Below are 16,112 nucleotides of genomic sequence, written 5' to 3' on the forward strand. Positions count from 1 at the left end.
GTGAGTTGTAGCCCATGAAAGTTTATGCTGAAATAAATTTGTTAGTCTCTAAGGTGCCACAAGTACTTTTTGTTCTTTTTGCGGATACAGACTAACACGACTGCTACTCTGAAACCTAAATTATTGTTGTATGTAAAGTAAATAAAAAAATTAAAATGTTTAAGAAACTTCATTTAAAATTAAATTAAAATGCAGAGCTCCCCAGACCGGTGGCCAGGACCCGGGCAGTGAGAGTGCCACTGAAAATCAGCTCACGTGCCGCCTTTGGCACACATGCCATAGGTTGCCTACCCCTGGCCTAATCCATTTAATCTATCTGAAACTGGAGTTCTAGCTAGCAGATGTGGGTAAAGGTGTCTAAGCATTTACATTCTATTGCTCTGTTTTCAACTGCTCAGAACTTTACAAAACTGTTACTTTTTGGCCTGAAATTTACCAAAATTGGCCTCTTCTTGGGGATGATTTTTTTCCCTTGAAATTTTGAGCAAAAACAGTTCCGCCATTTTTAAGAATGAGAGGGGAAAATAACATTTCTCCCATTATTAAAATGATTGTGATTTTATTTTTAAGAAAAATCAGGTCTGGAACTGAAGTAGGCAGGAATAGGAAGCTAAAAGCTGGCAGGAAAATTGCCTTTTGGGAGAAGCGCCTTTCAAAATTGTCATGACATTTGGTTTGAATTTATCACATTTATGAAGATTTGAAAATTGTACTTTGCACACGTACAGTCTATTTCAACATTAGCACTTTACTATTTGAAAAATAGGCTTCATGGGGCATGCACATGGCCTTATTAGCTGTACAGTTTAAAAGTCAGTGAATCTGTGCATTACATTGATTTGAACAATAACAGGTGTGGTAAGGCAAAAATCAGTAAGCAATATGGTGCAATAATCAGTAAGATGCAAAGTCAGTGAAACTCTATGATATCCACACATGGCAGTTAGGACTTAAGCTTTTCGGCTGTTTGAAAAATCTGCATAGTACACTGAATTCCATGCAATTTATCTTCTTTGGAATAATTGACATGGGGAATATTTACACTGCAGCTGGGTGCGTGCCTCCCAACTCTGGCAGATAGACACACACTAGGTCTAACAATAGCAGTGAGGATGATGTGGCGTGGGTGGTGTTATGAGCTAGCCACCTGACTATGGGGTACAGCGGGCTGGTACTTGGGTGGCTAGTCTGTGTCATGAAATCAACACTACTATTCTTAGCAAGCTATCTCGAGCAGATCTATGGCATGTCTGTCTGTGCATGCTTGTACCAGATGTCCCATTTTTAAAGGGACAGTCCCGTTTTTTGGGACTTTTTCTTATATAGGCACCTATTACCCCCAACCCGCATCCCGTTTTTTCACAGTTGCTATCTGGTCACCCTAGTCTCAAATATTCTGTGTACCAAGGACTGCCTGAGAACCCATATGCTTTGCTTCACAGAGTCTCACAAAACCTGTAGTCAAATCTCTCTCTCTCTCTCCTCACTACACCTATGCCAGAGCTCAAAACCTAATTTTGTCTATCTCTATCCCTAGATCCTAGAATACTGATCTATCAGTCCTAAATACCAGAGGGTTACTAACCCTCCTTAGAGACAGAAAAAACAACCCTCTTGTTTTATATAAGAACCATTCATACATCATCTCAAAACATTTCACATGCCATGGAAATCAAAATGGGCCTTGAACTAGGAAAGTTAAAATATGCTCCCAACTTCGCCCTCTTGCAACGAACATATTTTTAAGACGGCAAATATAACAAATAAAGTAAATTTCATGCATGGTGCAATATGCCTGATTTCAATGCAATTACACCATGAATTAATTTGGGTATAATGATTAATTTTTTACCTCCCTCCCCCCACTCCCCTTGTATGAGAACTATAGAGATGGAGTTAAATATAAAAGGAAAAGAGACCAGGAATCCCCTGCAGACCACTGTGAGATTTTTTGAGCTGCGAGCATCTTTTTAGACATGCTAGAAAAGATGACGGGGCTGTGTTTTTTAATAAGAGTTACAAAGAAAAAACATTTCCGTTGTATCTTGAGAAATTTGCATGCACAATTCTCAGATGCTCAGCAGGTTTACTAAAAATGTGCTAATTATCTTATCAGAGGAAGCAACTATTTCCTCTACTGATATTCTGTTGCCTTGTCATGGGCACTGGCACTTCTAAATTGCTGTTAATATTATTATTTAAACCATGTGTCCGTTTGGTGTGCTGTTAAAGAAAGGATTTTATGTTCTTGTTACATGCCCTGTTACTCATCACAAATTCTGAGGTTGTAACTTGTTACTCAGATTATAGTCACTGGTGAATCATAGATTGTCCCCTGGGAGCTGGCAGACAGTCAAATTCTGACGCCGTTACTCTTTTTGAATTGCAGCACACTTCAGAAATAGTCTTGGTAAAGCCAGTGGAGCTACTTGTTCAGAAAGATGTTATCTAATTTGAGTCAGGGTGTTAGAATCTTTCCAGTCCAGAATATTTTGCACCTGATCCTGCTTTCCCTGGACATCTAATACTAAATGTGCCAAGATTTTCAAAAGCAATTAGCGATTTCCGGTGCCCCAGTTTGTAGGGGCTCTTCCTGAGACACCTTAAAGAAGGGACTGATTTTCAGAAAGTGCTGAGTCTCTCTGAAATGCCAGCTCCTTTAAGGTGCCTCAGATTGGACATCCAAAATCACTAGCCCCTTCTGAATATCTTGGACTGTTGGGTATGCAAGGAATAGAGGCTACACATTATAAATCTATTAACACGACATTTGTTCACTGTTTTGTTTTAAATTTGCAAGACCGCCTTTAATGGGACTTGGTATTTTATATAATTTCATCTAGACTCTCACACATTACACAATTAAACCTCACATAATCCCTGGGAAGTCAGGAAGCATTATCCCCCTTTTATTATTCCCTTCCCCATATGGAATACCAGTATAAGCACCTTTATACTGGTATAACTGTGTCCACACTGGGGTCTGGTCTACACTAGAAAGTTTTGTTGGCATAACTGTGTTAGTCGAGGGGGTAAAAAAAACAACCTCAAAAAACCACACATCCTACCCCATATAGCTCTGATGGAAGACCTCCCAGTGTAGACACAACTATGCCAGGAGGAAAGGGCTTTGGTCACATAAGTAATACTTTTCAGGGAGGGGACATTACTATGCTGGTAGAACTGCTCCTTCTGTCAGCATATACCGCCACGTCTACACTACCCACCAGATTTGTGGGTAGTAATTGATCTATCAGGGATTGATTTATCGTGTCTCGTCTAGACACAATAAATCGATCTCCGAATTGACGCCCATACTCCACCTCGGCAGGAGGAGTAAGTGGAGTCGACGGGGGCGCCGCAGCGGTCGACTTGCCACCGTGAGGACGGCCAGGTAAGTCAAACTAAAATACTTTGCGAAGCTGAAGTTGCGTATCTTAGATCGATTCCCCCAGCGTAGACCAACAGTAGGCTAGGGAGGTCTGACTGGATACCTATACAGATATAGCTGTATCAGCAGACCCTATGTAGTTAGTGTAGACAAGGCCTTGAGAGTGGAGGGGGAGTTTGCACCATTTAACTATATTGGTATATTTAAAGGGGTATAACTTTTTGTGTAGACAAGGCCTTAATGGCAGAACCAGGGAAAGAGCCTTAGCCACAAGTTATGTGCTTAGTGCAAGAATCACTTGGTGAAATTCAATGGCCTGTGTTAAGCAGGAGGGCAGACTAGAAGAACATTATGGTCTCTTCTGGCCCTAGAATCTATGAAACTATGAACCTAGAGTCCTGGCTCCACTTCCGTGCTTTAATTACCAAGCAACACAATGTGGTTCTCCTTCCATTTTCTTCCAATCCAGTGGTTCCCAACGTGGTGCCCGTGGGCGTCATGGCATCTGTGTGCGCCCGCGTACTGGCTGGCGGACAAGCATCTGCCAAAATGCTGCCAAAAAGCGGCATCATCAAGAGGCGTCACTGCCGAAATGCCGCTGATTTTCGGCAGCATTTCAGCGGCGACACCTCTTGATGTTGCCGCTTCTCAGCGACATTTCGGCGGATGCTTGTCCACCAGCCATGGTCCTCGGTGGCTCATTGTCTGGCGCCCACCAGCCGGAAAAGGTTGGGGACCACTGTTCTAATCAGTGCTTCTTTGTGCCACCAAACCTTATCAAGGGGAAATATAGGGATTTCGATACTGGAGCATCCCAGCTGTCCAGTTAATCTAGATCAGTGGTGCCTATATTTTCCCTGTCGTGCCCCCCATTACCAGTAATGGGATCTGTCTTTCCCCACCCCCAATTACTGCACAGTCGGCTCAGCAGAGGAGCTTGGGCTGAAGGCAGAGCTGGGGCAGAATTGGGGATGAAGGATGAGCTGGAGCTAGAGCCGGAGGTGGCCTGGAGGTGGATCAGGGGGTGGAGTGGAGCTGTGGGTGGGGTTGAAGCTAGGTTGGGGGCAGAGCAGGGCTGGGTAATACTCTCTCCCTGCCACCTGTGGGGGCTGGCCTGGGCCCCACCGTGTGCCCCCCCCCCAGTCTTCTTCCACACACCCCTAGGAGTGCACATCCCACAGTTTGGGAACCACTGGTCTAGATTAACACTGTCCCCACCAGGGGCCTATTCCCAATTCTTCAAAAAAATGCAAAAATTATTCTTAATGCATTGAACTAAGTGCTTGATATCATATATAATGGTGTGGAGGAAGGGGATTATTGCCTGGTTTTTGTAGCTAATCAGTTTTTGCCCTGGAACATGAGGGCAGATAATCATAACCTTTGTAACTTCTTCACCTAGGTAAGTTGCATGTTTTCTTATTCGTGTGTAGAGGACTGCAGTTACTTTTAACTACAAGAAGTCTGAAGGGTTTGCAATATTCCGTTAAGTTAAGAACAAAAGAAAAAGTCTGGTATTGGGTGCAAAATTTCTAAAATGACCCATTTAACTCCTAAACTAATTACCATGTTTACTTGTAAATTCTCAGAAATTGTATTCTGTACTATAATAATAATTAATAATTAACAACAACAAGAAGAACTCCTAGTTCTTATGTAGCATTTTTCATCAGTAGATCTCAAAGCGCTTTACAAAAGATGTGAGTATCATCCCCATTTTACAGATGAGGAAACTGAGGCACAGAGCGGGGAATCAGTTTGTCTATTATCACCAAGCAGGCCAGTGGCTGAGCTGGGACTGGAACCCAGGTCTCCTGAGATCCAGTTCAATGCTATATCCAGGAGGCAGCACTGCCTACCAAAGAACAAATTCTGAAATTTTGGGGGAGGATGCTGTGTATTTTTCATACATAACAAAGAAGTTGAGTCCCTGCTTTCTATGAAAAACTCAGCTCTAACTATAGAACCACAGTGTTCTGTAATAAAGATCTGATTCTTTTCCAGTATCTCCATAGATCTGGATCAGTTGATTTCCTGAGGCAATGAGTTCCAGAAGTTGATTAACACCTTTGGCATGGAGCATGGTTTCCTGTTGCGTTAGTCAGGATTACAACTTCCTGACAATGCACTTTCTTTTAGTCTTTGAATGTTTACCCGGCAATCAGACAAAAACCTATTGATTTTCCCTTTCAAGGAGCAGGGCTGGCTGTACCTTCCTTAGAGTGTGGCGTATTCTTCCCAAGTATGTCTACATTAGAGATTTGCACTGGTGTGTGACTAAATCCATTTACTTAGACTGGTGCAAGTTTTCTAATACAGCCAAGCCCAAAGCTTGTTTTTTGCTACTTAACTCTGGGTCTGGAAAACTACTTAGATGATTGGGAATTGAAAATTAGGCCTGTTAAATGCACAGTTGTTGTATCACTGTAAATGTGTCAGTTTAGGGCTGTGATTGTTTAAGTGACACCGTTTTACTAGTACAACCTCTAATGTGGATGCAGTTATATTGGTATAGCTTATTCCCCTTTCTGTACAGGAATAAGCTATACAGTGGTACATTTTTGGTGTGTAGACCAGCCCATAGGGGGATGAGGATAACGCTAGGATCTAATGTAATTCCTGATTTGAACACATTCACTTGGATTAATTGAAAGAACATTCTAGTTAGTAAAGGAGAAGTTCAAGAATGTCCTAAAGGTGGCTTTGGGGATGGCAAATATTAGCAAACTAACACACAAAAAGACAAAGAAAGTCACCGGACTGAGAACATTTGATCAGCCGCAGACCTGGTGCAAATGCTCCGTCTGACAGTCTGGGCCCATGATATGCCACATTCCCAGGGTCTTATCCTAAGGAGTTCTGCAGTCGATTTCAACAGCAATAGGAGCAAGCTCGTAATTATTATTGCAAACCAGGGCTCTTTCCGTTTGCACCTCAGGATGCAGGAGGCATCATGCCCAATTGAAAATAGCGTTAACGTTTTTGGTTGTTTCTGTGGGAGGTGTCTCTGTGTCTGATTTTGCTCCCAGTTATACCTCTGTAAATCAGGAGTAACTCCACTGAAGTCAGCGGAGTCACAACAGTGTAAAACTGGGGTAAGTGAGAGGAGAATCAGACCCAGTTGGCCTGATTCCCCATTGTTGTAGACCCCGTAAAGTCATCTACATCAGTGCAAAAGGGGAGCATATGCTACCGTTCTGATCTGGGTAGTGTTTTGCACCCTCTTTCCACTCACATTGCACTGGTGCAAATGACTTCATGAGGTTCAGGGCTACAGAGACTCAGAGCCTATTAAAGGCCATCTGCTCATTTCATTGACATCAAAACTGCCATTCATGTCAGGGATCAAGATTTGGGCCTACAAGCGTATGCTCCACATTTGTTCCTATATTCCTGAGCTTTGCACCTGGCAAACCTCTGCACCTTCATACCATTTAAGGTATATTAATGCAGGGGCTGTCTGACATTTTCATAGCATGTGGACCACATCTAAATAGACAGCTTGTCTCCTCCCGCCCATTCGTGATCACTGAACATGCCTTCAGCAACAGTGGATTGCGTAATGTGGAAAGGTACTGTGAGGAAAGTGCTCCTCTATTTTCAGCTAACTTAATACAATGTAAAACTGCTCCTGATTGTCTTCCTCGTCGAGTGTTGGGGCGGATGCACTGATGACCGTGGCATAGAGGTTGTTGCTAAGCTTGAGCTGAAGAGTCATAAGATGCTCGTTGATCCCCACAGGAAGCTACAAAAGACCATATAGTATGTCACTGAGAAATGACACTAAGACTGAGCGTGCATGGCTTCCAGTCCCTGTCAGTCCAGACTGAGGTAGGATCTTTTCCCCTCCACCCCATGGGCTCCTGTTTTCTTTTATTTCAAGAAATTGAAATCATTAGGAGCTGCTTATAGGTTATAGTTGCAACAAGTTCTAGAAGTCTTCACTTCCAGTGCCCTGCACTAATCACTAGATTCACTGTCTACTGCAGTTTTGTTAAAAGAATATTTTCCATCCCGCTTTCAGGTGGCCAGCCATGCTGTCCTTGTGCCTCTCGTGCTCCCATTAACTCCCCAAAATTCAGGGGTGTTTTGAGCTAGGGTTGTGGTTTGGGGCCCATGTTTATGTGTCATTCCCACTTTCACAGCTCACCAGTCCCCATGCAGGACATAAATTACCTGACCGCTTTGCCTTATGAATTTCAACTACTGCAGAACAACACTGATACCCATAAAAGAGTCTTTTGAACCCAGTTCAGGATGGCGAGCATGTTCTGCATCAAGCACTGAGAGTGGGAACATGTTGATTATGCCACCCCCTTGACACAAACCTAAAACCTGTCCTACTGAAACCTCCAGTGCTTGTTTCTCTTTCAATTCCTCTTCAGGAATGGGCAGAAAGGATGTGCTCATTTCCTTCCTGCCTGCCTGAGCACTGAGTGAGTTTAATTTTTAAGGCCCTCACTAGTCTGTTTTTTAGCTACTTTTCTGGCCTTCCAGCTTCATGCTCTCTTATGTCTCAGGGGATGGGGCTATTGGTGCCTTAGTCTTGCAGGGAGCTTCAGAGGTAATATCTGTGACTGCACTTGTGACCCTGAATGACTTAAGCAGTACCGTGGAATTAGCCTCCTATAAAGCAGGCCCTAAAAATTTTATATCAGAAGTGCTTTTGACACAAGGCAACATTTCATTTGATGTTTTATCATTGGAGTTATTTTTACTCTTCTATAATTATTATTTAGTCATTTAATCTGTATTTAATATTATAATGTTCTAAAGAAGCTTGGAGTGCCATTGCATCAGGACCAGAGTTCCTGATTCCAGAAATTTGTCTCAAACTTTGGGCAAAGTTTGAGGAATAAGGGCTTGTCTACACGGCGAGGTTTTACCACTTATACCTGTGAAAAATTGACAGCTGTTAGGCCCCTAGTGTGCTGAGACTACAGACTGTCAAGCTGATTTAACAGTGTCTCTGTTTTTCCTTATACTCCCCAGTCTGTCTATCTGTACCTGTCTGTTGCCACTTACCTTATACTTAGATTTGAAATGCTTTGGGGGGGGGGGGGGACTATCTTTTTGTTCTGACTTTGTACTGCACCTAGCACTGCAAGGTCCTGGTCCATGTCTAGGACTCCTAGGAGCTACAACAATACAAATAAGTATTTGTACAAACACTTATGCTCAAATAAATTGGTTAGTCTCTAAAGCGCCACAAGTCTGCCTGTTCTTTTCACGGATACAGACTAACACGGCTGTTACTCTGAAACAAATAATAATAAATACTATCCCAGTATAGTTAAACGGATATAGTGGTATAGCTCCCAGAGTACTCTGGAATGAGAGTCTTTTTTCATTTTAGTTTAAACTTCCTCCAAAGTGACATAATGTAACTGATAAAAGGCCCTTTGATACCAGAATAAGAGTGTCTACATGTGGAGTTAGACTGGTACACTTATACCTGTCTAAATTCCCACCCTGGCTCATATTGGTGTAACGTTCCCATGGTAGACAAGTGACTTGCTGCTTTGGATCAGGATTTTGGGGCCATATGCTCTTCCCTCTAAAATGTTCTCACTTGTAATCCCCTTGTATTTTAAGTTCAGATCTGGATCTGAATACTGCTTTTCAGACTTGTCTCTAAAGGACGGGTAGACAGATTCATAGACAGACAGACTGGTAGATAAATGGATGTGCATAGCCATAGGGATGGATAGATGGTGTGCCCGGGGATGGATGGGTAGATAGATACTTTGCAGATGGATGGAAGGGTGTGCACGGGGAAGGGGAGAGAGAGAGAGAACTCGGGATTCTCCAGCCAGGTATCATGGGCAGGTATCCAGGGGAGATTGCTGCCTTCTGAGTCATTACTCACTGAAAGCCCCCTGCATGAATAAAAAGCTCTTGTATGTGTTTCAGAGTAACAGCTGTGTTAGTCTGTATCCGCAAAAAGAACAGGAGGACTTGTGGCACCTTAGAGACTAACAAATTTATTTGAGCATAAGCTTTCGTGGGCTACAGACCCACTTCATGGGATGCATGTAGTGGAAAATACAGTAGGAAGATATATATATACACAGAGAACATGAAACAATGAGGGTTACCATACAAACTATAAGGAGAGTGATCAGTTAAGGTGAGCTATTCTAGCACTAGAAAAGGTTCAGAAAAGGGCAACTAAAATGATTAGGGGTTTAGAGAGGGTCCCATACGAGGAAAGATTAAAGAGGCTAGGACTCTTCAGCTTGGAAAAGAGAAGACTAAGGGGGGACATGATAGAGGTATATAAAATCATGAGTGATGTTGAGAAAGTGGATAAGGAAAAGTTATTTACTTATTCCCATAATACAAGAACTAGGGGTCACCAAATGAAATTAATAGGCAGCAGGTTTAAAACAAATAAAAGGAAGTTCTTCTTCACGCAGCGCACAGTCAACTTGTGGAACTCCTTACCTGAGGAGGTTGTGAAGGCTAGGACTAGAACAATGTTTAAAAGGGGACTGGATAAATTCATGGTGGCTAAGTCCATAAATGGCTATTAGCCAGGATGGGTAAGAATGGTGTCCCTAGCCTCTGTTTGTCAGAGGATGGAGCTGGATGGCAGGAGAGAGATCACTTGATCATTGCCTGTTAGGTTCACTCCCTCTGGGGCACCTGGCATTGGCCACTGTCGGTAGACAGATACTGGGCTAGATGGACCTTTGGTCTGACCCGGTACGGCCTTTCTTATGTTCTTATGTATGAGCTATTATCAGCAGGAGAGAAAAAGAACTGTCTGTAGTGATCATGAAAATGGCCCATTTTGAACGTGTGTTTCCTGGGGGAAGAGGCCCTCTGCTGGGCAACCCTGAGAAAAACCCTTTCTGCTTGACAGGCTCCCGTCTCTTGTGAGGCGCCCAGGTGTGATACCTGCAGGGGGCGCCAACATCTCACGTTTCTTCTCCATCCCCCTGGGGCTTGTGGCTGTGGGTTCTCGGGGGAGGGGGTGGGGGGGAGTCACTCAGCAATGCACAGCTCACCAACGGGCCGCCACCTCTGCGCTGGCAGCCCAGGCTGAAATGCAGCCCCCAGTGAAGCCAGCTGGAGTTTGATTGCAATGCAGGGGGGGGGGGTGGAGAGGGGGGTGCGGGAGAATGGCTCCGAGCGCCTGTTGGTCGGTGCGGAATGCGACTGGGACCCTGCAGCCGGTCCGAGAAGGGGGAAGGCCGGGGGGGAGGGGGGAGTTCAGTGCGTGACACGTGTAGCCGCATCGTTATTCCGCTGGAGATGAGCTAGTCCCGAGCGAGACGCCGGCGGGAGCCGGGCAGCCCCCGGAGGCGGAGTGCTGGAGGGGATGCTGAAGATGTGCAGAGTCCGGATCAGAGCCAGGACGATGCCCCCGGAGCACGGCGGAGCTGGGCTTCCCCTTGACGCTCTTAACTCGACCTCAGCAGCCTCTGCAGGGGCCCGTTTTGCGTGGCCCCTGTACTTTGAACCCCGTCCACCCCAGGGACCCCGGAGTGCGCTTTGCCCCCGGACACCTGGTGCCTGCGCCCAAGGAAACGCTCGTGGGACTCAGCCCAAGGGCAGGAGGGATCCGGCGCGTCCGGGGGGGTGGAGCCTGGGGGGAGGGTCCCTGGCATGGATCATGTGTCCCAGGCGGGCAGTGCGGTGGGGAGGGAAACCCGCAGCTTAGGTGGGAGTGGAGGCGTGGGGGGCGAGGAGGAGCAGTTTATTAGGTGATATGAACTCTTCCAGAAATGTAAATAACAGATGTGGCCGGTCTGAAAGGAGACTGGGTGCTGCTGAGTGTGCGGGAAATGAGAGAGATTTTCTTTAATCCGTTACCTGTGTCCGCCCTGTACCCTGCTCTCTCTTTTACATCGACAGCATCTATCTAACTATATGTCCTTTCCACTGCTCCCTCGCCTTTGCATCTATCTATCTATCTATCTATCTATCTATCTATCTATCTATCTATCTATCTATCTATCTATCTATCTATCTATCTATCTATCTATCTATCTATCTCCATACACACCCCACTATCTATCTATCTATCTATCTATCTATCTATCTATCTATCTATCTATCTATCTCCATACACACCCCACTATCTATCTATCTATCTATCTATCTATCTATCTATCTATCTATCTATCTATCTATCTATCTATCTATCTATCTATCTATCTATCCCCAGACACACCACACTATCTATCTATCTATCTATCTATCTATCTATCCCCAGACACACCACACTATCTATCTATCTATCTATCTATCTATCTATCTATCTATCTATCTATCTATCTATCTATCTATCTATCTATCTATCTCCATACACACCCCACTATCTATCTATCTATCTATCTATCTATCTATCTATCTATCTATCTATCTATCATCTCCATACACACCCCACTATCTATCTATCTATCTATCTATCTCCATACACACCCCACTATCTATCTATCTAACTATCTATCTATCTATCTATCTATCTATCTATCTATCTATCTATCTATCTATCTATCTATCTATCTATCCTTTACTCTGCTCTCTCTCTCTCTCTCTCTCTCTCAGAGCTGCCCCCACTACATATCTCTCCTTTGCAGTGGAAAAGGGGGTTAACATTAAAAAGAAGTCTCTCTGCCTCTGGAAGTGTGTCTGTGTTTGACATAAAAGCGAGGTCGGAGGTTTGGGTTTCATTATAAACAAAGGCAGGCGGCAGCCGCGGGGTGAGACCCCCCCCCGGAATGTGCCGGGCTTTTGATGCCACCGGCGGATCCCCCCCCCCCGCCCCAGTCCTTTCTGGGATGCAGCCAGAAAAGAGGTCCTACCCCCGGCGTAGCAGGAATCCCTGGGATGCAGCGCCGGGCCCTCTGGGATCTGAATGCTGCTGCGACCCGAAAGGACAGAGCTCCTGCTAACGGGCTCGGACCAGGGGGCTGCGAGAAATTCCAGCTTCTTCTGAGCAGGAGAAATGTGTGTGCGGGGGGGGGGCAAGGAATGGGATGGTTAAAACACTCCGCTGGGACCCAGGCAACCAGAAAAGCACCCGCCTGGGGACAGGGAGGGGAGGGGCTTGAAGGGTTTCCAGCCTATACAGGGTTTACAGTTTGGTTCAGTATCTTTCAGGGGGGGGCCCCTACAAATTGTACAGCAGCACCCCTGGGCATAAGGGGCGGGGACTGAACTGGGGGGGATGGGGCAGGAGGGTTTAAATAGGAGGTGCTGGCCTGGGTGGGGGCGTTGGGATGGGGATGCTGGAATAGAGGGGCGGGGGGGGCGGTTGGGATGGGGCGGCTGACCCAATGCACCGCCGCCCTTCCGCCGTTTTGAGGATTCACCTTATTCCAGCACCCAGCGGATAGTCAGCGGGGCACAGACCCTCCCCCCTGCACGTGTTAATAGCCACAGCACCCAGAGCGCCGAGCTCTGCAGATGACTAGGGAGGCTATTGCATGGCGAGGTGCCTCTGGTCATCCCCGGTCTCTGTCTCGCCACTCTCTCTGGACCGTATTCCCGTGGCTGTCTCCGATCCCCTTCCCTTTCTGTGCTTATTGTTCAGACCAGGGGGAGCGGGGTTAATATTGTCCTGGAGGCTGGGGATCAGAGAGTGCGGTTAGCGACCGCTGGTTCGGATATTGCTGCTAGTGTGTGTGTGTGTGTGTGTGTGTGTGTGTGTGTGTGTGTGTGTGTGTGTGTGTGTGTGTGTGTGTGTGTGTGTGTGTGTGTGTGTGTGTGTGTGTGTGTGTGTGTGTGTGTGTGTGTGTTGAAAGTGCGCCACCCTAACCTCTTCCCCCACCCCAACGAGATCGAGTCTGTCTTAGCGATTCTTTGAAAACGCAGCGAACGTTTAAATCACATTTTGGAGTGAAATGAAAACATCTCTTCCCCCCTCCCTCCCTTCCTGGCTTCCTACAGCGATGCTTTCATTTTCCTTTCAATTCCAGGACCTGCTAAACCGAGAGCCACTTGGCAGCTGAGAGGGAGTTTTTGTGTGGGAAAATAATAATAATAATAATAATAATTAATAATAAAGACAATCACGCAGAAGTACAATAGACAGGAGTGATTTGGGGAAAGTAATTTAGAACAAGCCTTCCAATAACTTTTTATGACCAGATTCCTCAATTTTAGCCCCAGATCAATAACAGCCCCCATCCAGCGGATTCCTCAAGCTGTGGAGAGAGGCACATTTAGGGAGGACATTTGGGATAATGGGTGGGTTGAGTTTTTTTTTTAAGGTCTGCGGGCTGGAGTCCTGGAGGGGGCCATGTTTTATCTTCCATCCCTTTCCCCTGTACGTGTATATATACATATATAAATATCTGAACTTAAACATCTATACCCACGTCTGTACACACTGACATCTGTGCAGTATACACCTAGATCCAAGATTTTGTCTGTCTCCATCTTCCTGATCCTTTCCTTATCCATGTGGATCCATCTAGTGTGGGTGTACACACATCTACATTACAACAATTTATTTCCTGAAGCAGAAAAAAAATGATGAACAAATCCTGAACTCCTAATGAACTCATTGAAAGTCTGAAGGATTTTGCCCTATTGCAAGAGATTCTTTGCTGCTCCCAAGGACTAGACAACTTTACACTACAGATGTTTTGGAATTTGCTGGTGTGGTGTTTATGACGAAATCAAACACTATCTCGGTGTTTTCTATTCTGACAGCAACTCGCCTTCCAAAGAATGCAGGTTGCTCTTTGGTTTATTCCTATCTAACCCAGATGCTCCGAGTATTTCCCACTGTTGACAGCCTTTTCTTCAAAGGGGTGTCTTCGGTGAACTACCCATTAGGGTAAAAAATGAGCTCTCATCCTCCCGCATTTGGTTTGGGAAGAGGAAAATTATTTAAACAACCGCATCTCCATGAAATGCGGGGAAGTGGGAGCGGAAGGCAGAGCCTCCTGCTATCTGAAAAGATTGAGTTATTCTGTTCCAAGAATTCGGTGAAGGACAGTTTCAGATATGTATGCATATATAAACATATACACACAAAGATTGATTATATTATATTATATTATATTATATTATATTATATTATATTATATTATATTATATTATATTATATTATATTATATTCACCCTTACAATTTATTTTACCCATAAATCATTCCCTTAATAACAACAACAATAATAATAATTAATAAAGCCTTATTTTCCACAAAATGTAATTGTCCCACTTTTATAGGAAATAAGGCTATATCCCTCTCACTGCTGATATATCTCACTAGATGTATCAGCAGCAATGAAAGGGATATAGCCTCATTTCCTATAAGTAAGTAAGTAAGTAAATAAGTAAGTGTGTGTGTGTGTGTGTGTGTGTGTGTGTGTGTGTGTGTGTGTGTGTGTGTGTGTGTGTGTGTTTTCAAGTTATAAACCCCAGCCTTTCCTCGGGAGGGAAACAGTGAGAGAAAATAGAAAAGACCCAGGCTCATTTAGCTGATAAAATAATTTATAATTTTATCAAATCTCTTAAATTAAGGGGGGCTGGGTGCTTTCTCTCCTTATTTCCCTCCTGAGAGGAGGTTGGGGTTTATCATTTGAACAAACTCAATGACTTCTTAAAATCGATCAACAGCCGTGGAATAACAATCAGGCGTCCAGGACATGTATCAGGTAGCGTTCCAGTCTCACTATTTTTTAATTTGTAGCCACTTCGGCACATGTTGATAAACATTTTTTAAAGGGGACACCCTGTCTGCCGCATTTCGCCTGCAGCAGATAGCTGTGGTTCTTTGGACCATGTTCCTTTAAAAATCCCTTTGCCTTTTTATTTACAATAAACACATTTTTGCTAATGAAACCCTCGCCCACTTGCAATTTCCACCCCCTCTCTTCCCCAAACTCCATAAAGCCCCTTCTTTGCATATCTGAGCCCTGTTCTGTTGCGCTGGGTTCCCCTGAGGTCAAAGGGTCACTCTGGGGGCAGCAAGGTCATTGTATAGCCATCATGGGTCAATAAGCAACTGGTCAGGCTCTCAATCCACATCAGGCCTTGAAGAGGACTGGGAAATGGGAGAATCCATTCATAATAATAATAACCTTGTCAATCAATAACAGGCATGAGAAATACTTTGTAAAAGGTAAAAAAAAAACAACAACCCAACTTTCCTTTTCGAAGTTTGACAACATTAAACTTTGCACAGAATGTTATCTCCAGCACAGTTTAAAAAATGCTTCCCAACCGCCTATTCTTGCTGCTATAATAGAATTTTTCCCCCCAAAAAAATAGATTAAAAAAGATTAGGCATAAAGGGGAAAATAATTGGAGAGATGATTTTTCTGTGTGATTTACTCAAGAAAGGAATTATATACAGAGAAAATATTCTTCAAGGGGAGAAGGCAATGTGGCCAATCTTTCCTTTGCAAAAATATGTATTTATTAAAAATAATTAAATACGTGCTTTATGCCTTAGCATGCCCTTTTAGATTTACATATATTTTGTTTTGATTTTGTAGTACACTTTTAATTGCAAGCAATAGTTTATAGTATAATCTTGCACTAGGAACAAAAATGTAACTGTCCAACATTCTTTTAATCATAAATTAATAAGCAAAATAAAAGACTAGAATCAAGTCAATGATTTAAAGGAAATAAGAGACATTTATGAGATTTTTTCCTTCTGATCTTTGTGGACCAGATTGAAGAAACACAAACTAGGATTTCTCCAGATGAAGTTTGTTAGAGAGAGAAAGGTCTGTTTTTACCATTTAATAA

This window comes from Mauremys mutica, chromosome 25, assembly GCF_020497125.1.
Source record: "Mauremys mutica isolate MM-2020 ecotype Southern chromosome 25, ASM2049712v1, whole genome shotgun sequence".
Taxonomy (NCBI): Eukaryota; Metazoa; Chordata; order Testudines; family Geoemydidae; genus Mauremys; species Mauremys mutica.